Genomic DNA, 12,558 nt, shown 5'->3' with positions numbered 1-12,558 from the left:
ACTAAAGAATGAATGAATAAGTGAAAATTTACCTCAAAAAAACATTTCTAAAAGTGATAAATAATAAATATAAACCATCTTATTATGTTCTACACTTCATCCATTTATTTATTCAATTTCTAAGAGGTAAACAGGAGAACAAAGATACCTGGTGCCTAAAATCAGTAAACTTCAAGGGTTGGTAGGTACAGGCAGGTGTATAAGTACTCTAAAGCCTCCTAAGTCTCTGAAGGAAAGGATTCGAGTTAATAATGAATGACCTGGTCTTCAGTCAATGAATAATGGGGAAAAAGATATTGATGGCTTTTTTTACTTTTTTTTTGGCTAATAAATTTCACTGATGATTTTCATTGATGATCTCCAAATATATTTATTTTTCCCTCTATTGTAACCTGAGATCTTGATAGTTTTATTCACATTACACCTATTGGCATGTGGCATAGATGCTCAAATTTTGAATAAATAGCAGCATAAAAAATGGTCCATATTATAAGCAGTTCAAGTTGTTCATCCAAGTCCATTAATACTCATTTGAGGTATACACTCCGTGATTAAACAAAAACCAGATCTCTCCTGGGTGTCTACAGTAATTTATCAGGTGGCTGTTCATTGGAATCTGGGATGGCATTGAGCAACATAAATATTCAATATCACCTATTAGAAAACCTCAGTGGCAGTGGCGGTCGAATTTTGGGTGAAAAAAGTAAGGGGAAAATAGTATTGCAAGGTGTCATAAGGCTCAAAATACTAAGATTATTTGAGAGAGAGAATAGCACATATTATAGTATACAATAGCTATTTTTAACACTGACACAAGAAAACAATTGTAGTGTAATATCATAAACCGGGAATCAGAAACATGTCATTGCTTATGTCCCCAATGATAACTATTGTATAAAATACAAGTAATGAGGCATATTTTACTATGAACTTGAATGACTTGATTGGATTCGGTGTTACATGTTCAATGACCTTGGTAGAAGTTGAGCTGCTATAAACATCGATCCTCAATTTCTGCCTATTCCCTATCTTTCATAATTTTATTGAGGATTAGATTATTTAAATGTTTAGCATTATGCAAAGTAATTTCTAGAACATGAAAGCATTCAAGAAAAGTAAAATAAGATGAAACTCAAAGAAGTTTAGGATGTTGCATTCTGATTATCAGTGCTTAATATATAGTAACTTTACCAGCAACAAACAAGGGGAAAATATCCAAAATATCAGAGCAACTAATCAGGAACATTTTTTAAAAGAATTAAAGTAATGTAGATGACACTTTTGAACCTTCCATGAGCCCTGGACACGGCGTATTTGGAAAAGGCTTCTCCACAAAGCCCCTCCTCTTCATGACGAGCTGTGGCCTTTCTCATAGCACTGGTATATCTCACAGAATGATTCCCTTGTTTACCTGTGATAGCCCCCAAAGCAGGCCTATTCCCTTTTGCTTGAACCTCCAACTTGGTTTTCTTGACTCATGAGGAATTGGTTGAAATTAGAACACTGTGTCTCCTTGAAACTAGGGAGGTCCAGGGATAAACAAATTCCTGTTCAGCTAACTCACTGAGACATTTCTGATTGCAAAAATAATCCCAAATGCAAATCCTCATCTTTAACATGTCTCTTTCTTCCTGTAAAATCAAAGGCAAAAACGACACTACCAAGCCTTTGATTTCAGGTCTCTCTGTTGCAATAGCCTGAAATCAATTTCCTTCCTTGTTTGCTTTTATCCAAAAGTATTCACTTACCAATTAACCAGATATTTATAGAATCCCTACTATGTGTGAAGTCCTCTCACATGTTCTTAGAATTCCATAGTAAAAAAAAGAGAGAGAGAGAGAGACAGAGAGAGAGAGAGAGAGAGAGAGAGAGAGAGAGAGAGAGAGAGAGAGAACAATCTCTTGGGCTCACCGAGTCTATTATTTGAGGTGAGATAAGATAATAAAAATGGAAGCACATAAATATTTTTGCCAGGATATGGCAAGAGTTATAAACAGTATAGCAGGAATAACAGCTGCAAAACCAGAAATGCTAACTGAAGGGGCCAGCAGGCAGGATGGTCACAAAGGTGACTTGAAAAACTGCAGAGGCTGCCATCATGTGGCTAACTGGGAAATTGCATTCTAGGAAGGAGGAAAGGTAAGTGCAGAGATGGGAGTGTGATTGGTACAGAAAGAAAGTGGGGACAGTGTGGCTGGAGCTGCAGAAGCCCAGAAGAGATTTCAAGAAATAAAAGGAATTGGGCCTAACTTATTTATTTGGGTTATTATTCCAGTTTCTCCCAGAATAATAAAATAATAGCAGAGTTAGACATTCTTATAATTTTATTTTTAAATAACTTGGAATGGTATTGTCAAGTTAATATCAACGTTGAGATCTGTCTGACTGTGGAGAATCAGGAACTCTGTGGAGTAAGCAAGTTCAATCTTCACATCCCACCTGAGTCTGGTGGCTACTTTGTGACTCATAAAATTCTACCAAAGAATCACTCAATAGGATCTCCATCAATCTTGTTAAAAACAAAGATTGATAAGACCTGGCATTGCCCCAATTGGAAAAACTAACAGTTGTCGTCTTTCCTTTTCTCATCATCGGCATAGGCATCTGTGTGGCTTTCTAGCATTTTTAAGGCACGGCACTATAGTGGGTTAAGGAAAGGCATTTCTTCCCTTTATAAGGTGAGAGAAAGGGAGGAAAGAAAGGAGAATTAGTGTGAATTAGTCTCTGGCAAGAATAGGATGGAGAAAGTGAATCCCCCTAAAACTATTTGCTATTGCATCTCCTGAAGAGTCTCCATAGCCCAACGTGTAACATACCAATTTGAAAACTCACTGCTCTGGAGTAAAATGTTCCATAAAAAATAAAAGACATCCAGTAAAACAATTAGAGAAAGAGTTTAAAGAAGAGGATGTGATCAGGTGTGTTAAATGACAGCTTGATTCAGCAAGATGAAGACTAAGGATTAAGTACTAAAGTATTGAACAATATGTTGGCTGTTGATGAGGCTGGACAGCATTCGATGTTGTTGGTTAAGAAAAAAAACAGATACAAGATATCGGAGTCAATGAGACTGTACAAGGTTTCAAGGGAAACTGGTAGAAAATAATAAATTGCAGATAAAACTTTTATTTTGTTATTTTTTAACCACAGCATATATCCCTATGTAGTATATATTTTTTAATTACAACCATGCAATTGCAGCATATGTACACACACAGAATATATACATGCATATACATGTATGTATGTATTTATAGAATGTATTTATACATACTATCAATATTCATTTATTATGGATTATATATATACAAATTTATCTGCTTTCCAAAAATCAATATATGTAGAGTGCTCCCAGTTATTCAGAGATGTACACAGAGCAGTGAAACATTTGAATTACCTGACATACACATTCCCAATTGAATTCAAACACGGCAAGGCTTACCTTCTTGTTCTTACCTTCTCTCATATTGTGAGTCTTCTTTTCATTGTCTACTTAGTTCCATAGCTTTGTATTTTGTGCTTCAAGTTGATACTTTTACCAAGTGGAATGCTTAAGTGCTGCTGTCCAGAGTTCCAAAGCATTAGAAGGCTGTGTTGTGCCTTTGTGTACACATATATAATATAATATACATACTAGGGATTGAACCCAGAAGCACTCCAACTCAGCTATGTTCCCAAATCCTTCTTTTACTTTTTATTTCAAAACGGTATCTTATTGTTGTTTGACTTCCTAATGGCTGCCAATCTTACTGGAGTGAGATGGTATCTTAGGGTAGTTTTGATTTGCATTTCTCTGACTGCTAGCGATGGTGAGCATTTCTTCATGTACTTATTGATTGATTGTATGTCCTCCTCTGAGAAGTGTCTATTCAGGTCCTTGGCCCATTTATTGATTGGGTTATTTGTTATCTTATTGTCTAATTTTTTGAGTTCTTTGTATATTCTGGTTATTAGGGCTCTATCTGAAGTGTGTGGATTAAAGATTTGTTCCCAGGATGTAGGCTCCCTATTTATCTCTCTTATTGTTTCTTTTGCTGAGAAAAAACTTTTTAGTTTGAGTAAGTCCCATTTGTTGATTCTAGTTGTTAACTCTTGCGCTATGGGTGTCCTATTGAGGAATTTGGGGCCCGATCCCACAGTATGTAGATCGTAGCCAACTTTTTCTTCTATCAGATGCCGTGTCTCTGATTTAATATCAAGCTCCTTGATCCATTTTGAGTTAACTTTTGTGCATGGCGAGAGATAGGGATTCAGATTCATTTTGATGCAAATGGATTTCCAGTTTTCCCAGCACCATTTGTTGAAGATGCTATCCTTCCTCCATTGCATGCTTTTAGCCCCTTTATCAAATATAAGGTAGTTGTAGTTTTGTGGATTGGTTACTGTGTCCTCTATTCTGTACCATTGGTCCACCCGCCTGTTTTGGTACCAGTACTATGCTGTTTTTGTTACTATTGCTCTGTAGTATAGTTTGAAGTCTGGTATCGCTATACCACCTGATTCACACTTCCTGCTTAGCATTGTTTTTGCTATTCTGGGTCTTTTATTATTCCATATGAATTTCATGATTCTTTTATCTATTTCTACAAGAAATGCTGTTGGGATTTTGATTGGTATTGCATTGAACTTATAGAGAACTTTTGGTAATATCGCCATTTTGATGATGTTAGTTCTGCCTATCCATGAGCGGGGTATATTTCTCCATCTTCTAAGGTCTTCTTCTATGTCTTTCTTTAGGGTTCTGTAATTTTCATTATATAAATCTTTCACCTCTCTTGTTAGGTTGATTCCCAAGTAGTATGCGGGGAAAAGGGCACTCTTGTTCATTGCTGGTGGGACTGCAAATTGGTGCAGCCAATTTGGAAAGCAGTATGGAGATTTCTTGGAAAGCTGGGAATGGAACCACCATTTGACCCAGCTATTCCCCTTCTCGGTCTATTCCCTAAAGACTTAAAAAGAGCATACTACAGGGACACTGCTGCATCGATGTTCATAGCAACACAATTCACGATAGCAAGATTGTGGAACCAACCTAGATGCCCTTAAATAGATGAATGGATAAAAAAAAAATGTGGCATTTATACACAATGGAGTATTACTCTGCATTAAGAAACGACAAAATCATAGAATTTGGAGGGAAATGGATGGCATTAGAGCAGATTATGCTAAGTGAAGCTAGTCAATCGTTAAAAAACAAATACCAAATGACCCCTTTGATATAAGGGGAGTAAACAAGGACAGGGTAGGGACGAAGAGCTTGAGAAGAAGATTTACATTAAACAGGGATGAGAGGTGGGAGGGAAAGGGAGTGAGAATGATATATAAGAGGAAAGGAGGGGTAAGACAAGATAATACAAATGGAAGAAATGATTTACAGTAGAAGGGGTAGAGAGAGAAAAGGGGAGGGGAGGGGAGGGGAGGGGAGATAGTAGAGAATAAGACTGACAGCAGAATACATCAGACACTAGAAAAGCAATATGTCAATCAATGGAAGGGTAACTGATGTGATACAGCAATCTGTATACGGGGTAAAGTTGGGAGTTCATAACCCACTTGAATCAAACTGTGAAAGATGATGTATTAAGAACTGTGTAATGTTTTGAACGACCAACAATAAAAAACAAACAAAAAAACAAAAACAAAAACGGTATCTTGCTAAGTTGGTGAGACTGACCTCAAACTTGCAATCCTCCTGCCTCAGCTTTCTGAGATTACAGGTGTGTGCCACTGTGCCCAGAAGGATAAATTTTTATTCAGGTGTGCATTACAGTAATGGTGGCCATGATTTGTACACCAAGAAAAATGAAGAAAAAATTCAACAGTTTTTAAATGAATCTAATATATGCTCAAGTCACGTCTATAATGCACAAAAAAAGCCATGAAAAAAAATGGTTAAATTTATAATCATAAGACAATGGCTGATTTTTTGAAAAAGGCATAGTAGACTACATTGTTTTGATGTCAAAACCAAAAATTTTTCAAATACATTACTTGGAATCATGAAAATATTAAACCATCCCCACTCTTGTTTGCCTCTCACATTTCAAAAGTTCCGGTGCAAAAACCTTAAACTATAAGACAAATCTTGAAAATCAGGAAGCTGTAGAAGAATTTTAAAATACCTGCTAAGTGTTATACAGGAAGAGGTTATGTGAAAAAGCACATTTCAACACTGACTTGGTTACAAGGATATTGGCCAGTTAATCTGTATAATACAAATGGCCTCTAAAGCTTACAACTATAAATCCCTCAAAACCATTCAATTAATCATTTATCAGAAATATATATTGTGTCTTTAAACATAATATAAATAATAATATAAAGTGTCTTTAAACAGAGAGATATCAAACAAAACACTGGGCTCCAAGGGTTACAGGAACCTAACCTTATATGCCCCTAGAAGAAATGGCTGCATACAGAGCTCAGGCCGGGTTCCTGGTGAACACTGTCATGAACACCAAGAAGTATATTGCTACAGACAGAAAATGTATGTCCCTCCAGAACTCATATCTTGAAAACTAATCCCCAGTGTAATAGTATGTGGAGGAGGTTTTACAGAAGTGGTTAGGTTATGAGGACAGAACCCTCATGAATGAGATTTTTATGAGACAGAATCCTCATAAAAGAGGCTCTACAGAGCTACACAGCCCTCTGTCATGTGATGACACATCCAGCTACCTACAAGATACTAAAGAGGTCCTTCCCAGATGCTGAATCTATCTGAGCCTTGACTGTAGCATCTACCCTTAAAAACTGTGAGAAATAATGTTTTGTTGCTTATATATGATCCATGTGTCTATGTGTCTATGCATATAGATACCTATATACACATTTCTTGAAATATTTCAATAGATTTGAAAAAAATAACTAATGATAATTGGGTGATGAGACATTATTTGAGGAAGAAAGTCTGTAAACTAATGAAGTGTTGGAATCCAAAACACAAATTGAAGTGCTATCCTTAGACTATGGCAATCAGTCATGCACTGTAACATAAGGAAGACAAAATCCCTATGTATAGATACATCTGAATAAGTAGACATGTAAATAGATGCATCTAGATGTTTTCCAATCCCTTTATTAATGAAATGTGTGGTTACTAGCTGTGAGTGAAGGGAGAAGAGGAGGTGGTCTATGTTTCAGAAAGGGGAACAGATGAGAGTGTTGAGTGACAGAGTAAGTTTACCAGGAAAATATAGTGTAGGATTGCCTGGCAGGACCACGGTCCCTCTGAGGTTTTTAATCATGAATTTAAAATGAATCCAGTCAGCATTTTTGTGGTGTTTCTTAATCCACTTTCATTGTTTCAGGCACAGGTAAGGAAAATGGGCGGAGTTGCAGTTAAACATTTTGAAGTTTTGCTAGAAGAAAAATTGTTAGTGCTGTGACATAAATGTATTTTTTACAATTTTAGAATCTAAAGAAACTTTGGAAGTTTTTTTTTTTTTAATTACCTTTGGGGGAAAAATTCAGAACACAGATTTTGAAAGTGGATGAATTTGCTTTCATACGCCAGGCGCATTTATTTTTAGCATAGCACATTACTTTTTCTTAAGAGTATACTGGAAATAATAACATATTTCTTTCAAAGTATAAAGATTAAAATAATACAAAAAAGAAATATTTACAGAAAGCATCAATTATAGGGCCAGATTTATAATTGGTGTTCAAGACATGGATTTTCCTCTGTCTTTGTTTCATTTAAAAATGATTGACTGAGGATGTTTAGAAACATTTTTAAAGCCTCAAAAATATTTACAGCTTTTCTCTCCACTACTTCTCACTGTTTTAAAATTCTCCAGTGACCTACACAACAGGGAAATTTTGGTAGACAAACTATTGTTTGGCTGTCTTGAATCTTAAGGAATTTGTCTTTCCTTTTAGTTAGTGGGCTTAAATCATTGAGAATAACTTCTCTTTAGTAACTTGTCTTTTTGCATTTGGTTCATTATGTTTATCTTGATCAATATTTAATACAGGACAAAATGCTTTCTCTCCAAACAGTTTATCATCAACAGGGAAAATGGTAACTCTGAAGCTCTTCCTGAAAAGAGTAGCACCCTCCAAAAATCTTTTTATAATACTTCATATATCTTTGAAATAATTTTTTTTCTTATCACAGAACTTGGGCTTATTTAGCAAATCTCCTTTTGGTGATTATCCTTTGCTATGGGTAAATCTAGTGCTTCTCAGTAGAGACACAAGTACACTGACAGTTCCAAGGGTCAAAGATTGAGACCTCAAATTTAAGGTTTAAAATTCCTTCATTCAATATTCTCATTACAGTCACCCACCCTTTGTTTCCTTTTGGCTAGATAGCTCATTTATTTTCATGGATTCCTCCTCAGGGTTCTGTATTTTAGCAAGCACTCACTGGGTACAAATCACCCCAACTGAGCACTTTTCCTGCATCATATATTTATTCCACATCATAGAGGCTCCTATTATAAAAATTTTATGAAGGGAGACATGAAAAAAAATTAAACAGACCTTCATCTTTTGAAGCTACATTTTAGACACACAGACAATTCTAGGTAAAATACTTATTATTAGGGACAGAGACAGGGACAGGTATGGGGCAGGATCGTGAGGGTAGAAGAAGGGTGGTTGGATAAAATCAACATATGCTTTATGAATGCATGCAATTATGACACTGAATCTGATAACTGTCCATAATTAATATGCATTTATTTTTTAATTATTCATTTCAAAATAAAATTGCAATAGTTATAATCATTACAACAAAGAACCGTGTATACCAGAAATGTATTATCATAGGCTGTATAGCTCACTATTTGTGGGGAATGGGGCAAGTCGGGGAGTTTTCTTGCAGAAGTGTTATTTGAGCTGAATTCTAAAAGATGAGCTGAGTTAACTCTGAGGATGGAGGAGGAAAAGAAGGATGAGCATTTCAGAAGAAGAAACATCCCTTCTGAAAACACTTCAGAAAGGATTAAGATAAATGTAGAGTCCTTGGAATGCACATGAGGAAAGGAAGAATGATATAAAATGAGACTGAGGGTCAGAAGCGAGGGTGTGCAGAACACTGAGGCAGCCATAAGACTTTTATGTCATCCTGAGAAGAGAGGAAAAAATCTCATAGTGCCATGTGAGGATGACAGGATGTAGCTCAAGTAAAAGCAGGAAGACTTGTTTGGATAACATTGAGATACTCCCAAATGATGAAAGATGATGACTATGTGGACTATTAAGTTTGCAGATAGGAGGGAATAAACAAAGGAGTGCAAGAGAAATAGGAAATCAGTTGGATTTGACTGAATTAGCTGCAGGGGTGAGGGATGCGTGGATATTAGGCAGCTAGCAGGAGTACTCTAACCTTAATAGACAAGAATAAGCATCATTTACAGTATTTTAAAATATTCTTACCCAAGAATGTTTCAGAGACTGGGAATGTTTCTTTCCATGGTCATCTCTGTCAGGTGGAATTAGAACACAGTGAATGCCTAGATTGATGTGTTCAGGATGGCAGGTTCAGCTATAGTGAGGATCCTGCTAGCAGGTGCAGAAAATCAAAAACAAGGGGTAAGTAGTTGACAATGTTGCCTTAGGCACTGGTCAATTTATTTAGAACTCTGTATTACTGTTATTTTTGGATAACATATATTATTTATAAGCATTTTTTAAAACATAATTACCGTTTATTGAATATCTACTTTCTACAAAGTATGCATATTACCTGATTTTTATCAACCCAATGCTAACTCTCTCAGGTAATGTTCTCTGCTCATTCAAAGTTGGAAAGACTTTATATGTGACCCAAATCTACATTGATCCTGGGCCTACTCTTGAAGTCAATACACTGCCAAGCAAACCAGTCATGGAGCAAAGTGTTACTTTTGCCTCCCACTGCTGCCTCTTTTAACAGAAAACTTAAGTCTCAGTTGTGACCCAAGTCTAGCTAAATACAGTGACAAGGTTTTCCAGAGATTCTAAAACCTCTTCTTTCCCTTTTGATTAGAGATTCACATTCTGATTTGCTTTAGAGAAAATGGGTTAGGTGAGTCCATTTCTTTCTTTTATCAAACGCCCTATACAGTATGGAGTGGGAGTAAGTGGAAGATAGATTTGAAATAAATGTGGTTGAAAAAGCCAGGTGCATTTCGAGGACTTAGATGGGACTCTATAAAAAGTACCCAGAACTAGTATAACACTTTCCAAAGAACCAAATGGAAGCATAGTTATGATTTGTTTTATGGTTACTCTCTTAAAATAAATCTTTTATTCATTTTAAAAGGAAAATCTTTAATTTCTTTTAAGATAGGGAACACTGAGGTTCTCTCCCCATATGGTATGAGTACTCAGAAGTCCATATCTCCCAAATCGCTTTTAGTGTTTCAAAATGAAAAATTTCTCCCTCCTACGTGATTGGTTGGGTATCTCTAGTTTGGAAGGTTACTTTAGTTCTGGAAATTCTAACAGGTCAGAAATGTTTGCCAATCTATAATTTACTATGCATTATATGTTTTTAGAGTTTGCTGTTTTGGTGTGAATACTACAGCCTGATCCTGTCTTCCGGTTCAAGTCTATTGAAACTGCTTGTGTATATGCCAGTACCCCTGTGATTTGAGGTGTCTAGAAGACTGATACGAAAGAGGCTATTTATGAGAACTTCTTTTAGGCCATGTGGTTCTGTGGTAATGAGTCTCCTCTGTGTATTTTACCTGCAAAAATGTAGCACCAAACTATTCTTAGTCAAGAAGTACATTAAATAGACAAATATATAGATAGATAGATAATATAAATAAATTAATAAATAGATCACTTTTGAAGTCCAGGAGAGCTCTTCATTTACTCTCAGCTGTTCTTTTTACACTAAATAAAGCCTTTCCAAGGATCTAATATGGAAAGCCATCCAACTAAAGACTTCATCATCAACACCTTAAGGTGATTTCCTGCAACTTACCTTTATTTTGTACGCCACTGGGTCAGAGATTTTTATGAAGAGGATATTAAATTCACATAGAACTTTCATATTTACCATTAAAAATCAAATACTTTCGAAGCTGGAAGAACAAAGCTGATTAAAGGATTAAGTTGCTCTCTTAATATGTGCAAATCATCAGTAGAGAGCTGTTGGTGTACTTAAGAGGTCACAACCAGGGTTGAAAAGCAGGAAGAGAGTCATGTCATAAGACTACAGATGCAAGATGGCCACCATTAGGAAGAAAAACACTGAGCCACAACATTAAAAAGGACTGTGTTGCAAATAAGCTGTGGCAAACTGATTCTCCATAATACAGCTCAGGCGGAAATTTATTTAAATGGAAGAACAACAACAACTTGCCATGTGAGTATGTGGCATGGGACTTTCATAACCTGGAGTCTGAATATGTTTTATAGATTGCCTGGTGCATCTGTTCAACATTCTAATGAGTAAGCAGAAACTACCCTTGCATTACAGATGGGGAAACCAAAGCACACGGAATTGTTTTGACTTCCCAGGTATCATAAAGGCTTTTACAGAATCCCAGAACTAGAACCCAAGTATCTAGGATTTTAGTTTAACAATCTCAGTCATAAGATAACAATGTTTCCTGACCTCAGGCCTTATGTAATATCTGCATAAATTATTAAAGTGTTCTGTAAAATCTTCCCTGAGGATTCTCAAGAACAACCCACACTGTTGTTTTGCTTTTGATACAATCCTACTTAGAAGGTGGAAAAGCAGTCTTTTTTTGTTAAAAGCTGAATTTTGCTATCTCAAAGTAGGTCAAAAAGGAGTATGGAAAGCATTTCAAATCACCCACAATGGACTTGAACTTTGAATTCTGGAATAACAATTTTATATTGGCCTAGTTCAATTTTATTTTCTCAAATGGCTACAAGACCCATTGTGTAAAATTGGATTTATATGTTGCCTGGATAAAAGGTTCTGTAGCAAACAATGCAAATTCTTTTAATCCAATTGTTCAGGCACCATATAAATCTTAGAGCTGTGGTTATTTTATGTGTATTGCATCTTATAGGGAAAGAAGCACAGGCAGGTCGTATTAATTAAAATAAGAAATTCACTGAATCTCATGAGCGAAAAAGAAGTTAAAGGTCAACTGTATCAATGTTATCCCCAATTCTGGCGCTGTAATATAAGCACCCAGGGAGTTTTTAAAAACTATAAGTTCAAGGTCTCATTCATTGTATGCAAACTGAATTTGGTCTAAGTTAGAGGTGTCACATAGGTACCTTTTTATTTTAAGCCCCCCCAGTTGATTTAATATGCAGACATATTTGAAAGCCACACATCTAGAAGAATTCTGCAGAGGTAAGAGAAAAAAAGCACAATTTAATATCTAGAAATATCACTACTGTATGGGCTGAAAAAAACTATAAACTGACTTTTCAATAACCTGCCACTCCTAGAGGGAGAGACTAGAGAGATCTCAGATGATCAGAGTTTGGAGATTATTTTCTCAATTCCTGATCCTAGAGTATGAAAATAGAACAGTTTGATTAAAATTAAAGTATCTCCTGTTCCAGTAGAAAAAAAAATGTTGTTTTTAACCATTTATGAACCAATGAGACATTATTTAAAATAGTTTT

The sequence above is a fragment of the Ictidomys tridecemlineatus genome, chromosome 13 (assembly GCF_052094955.1).
Source record: "Ictidomys tridecemlineatus isolate mIctTri1 chromosome 13, mIctTri1.hap1, whole genome shotgun sequence".
NCBI lineage: Eukaryota > Metazoa > Chordata > Mammalia > Rodentia > Sciuridae > Ictidomys > Ictidomys tridecemlineatus.
Note: the sequence above shows the minus strand (reverse complement) of the source record.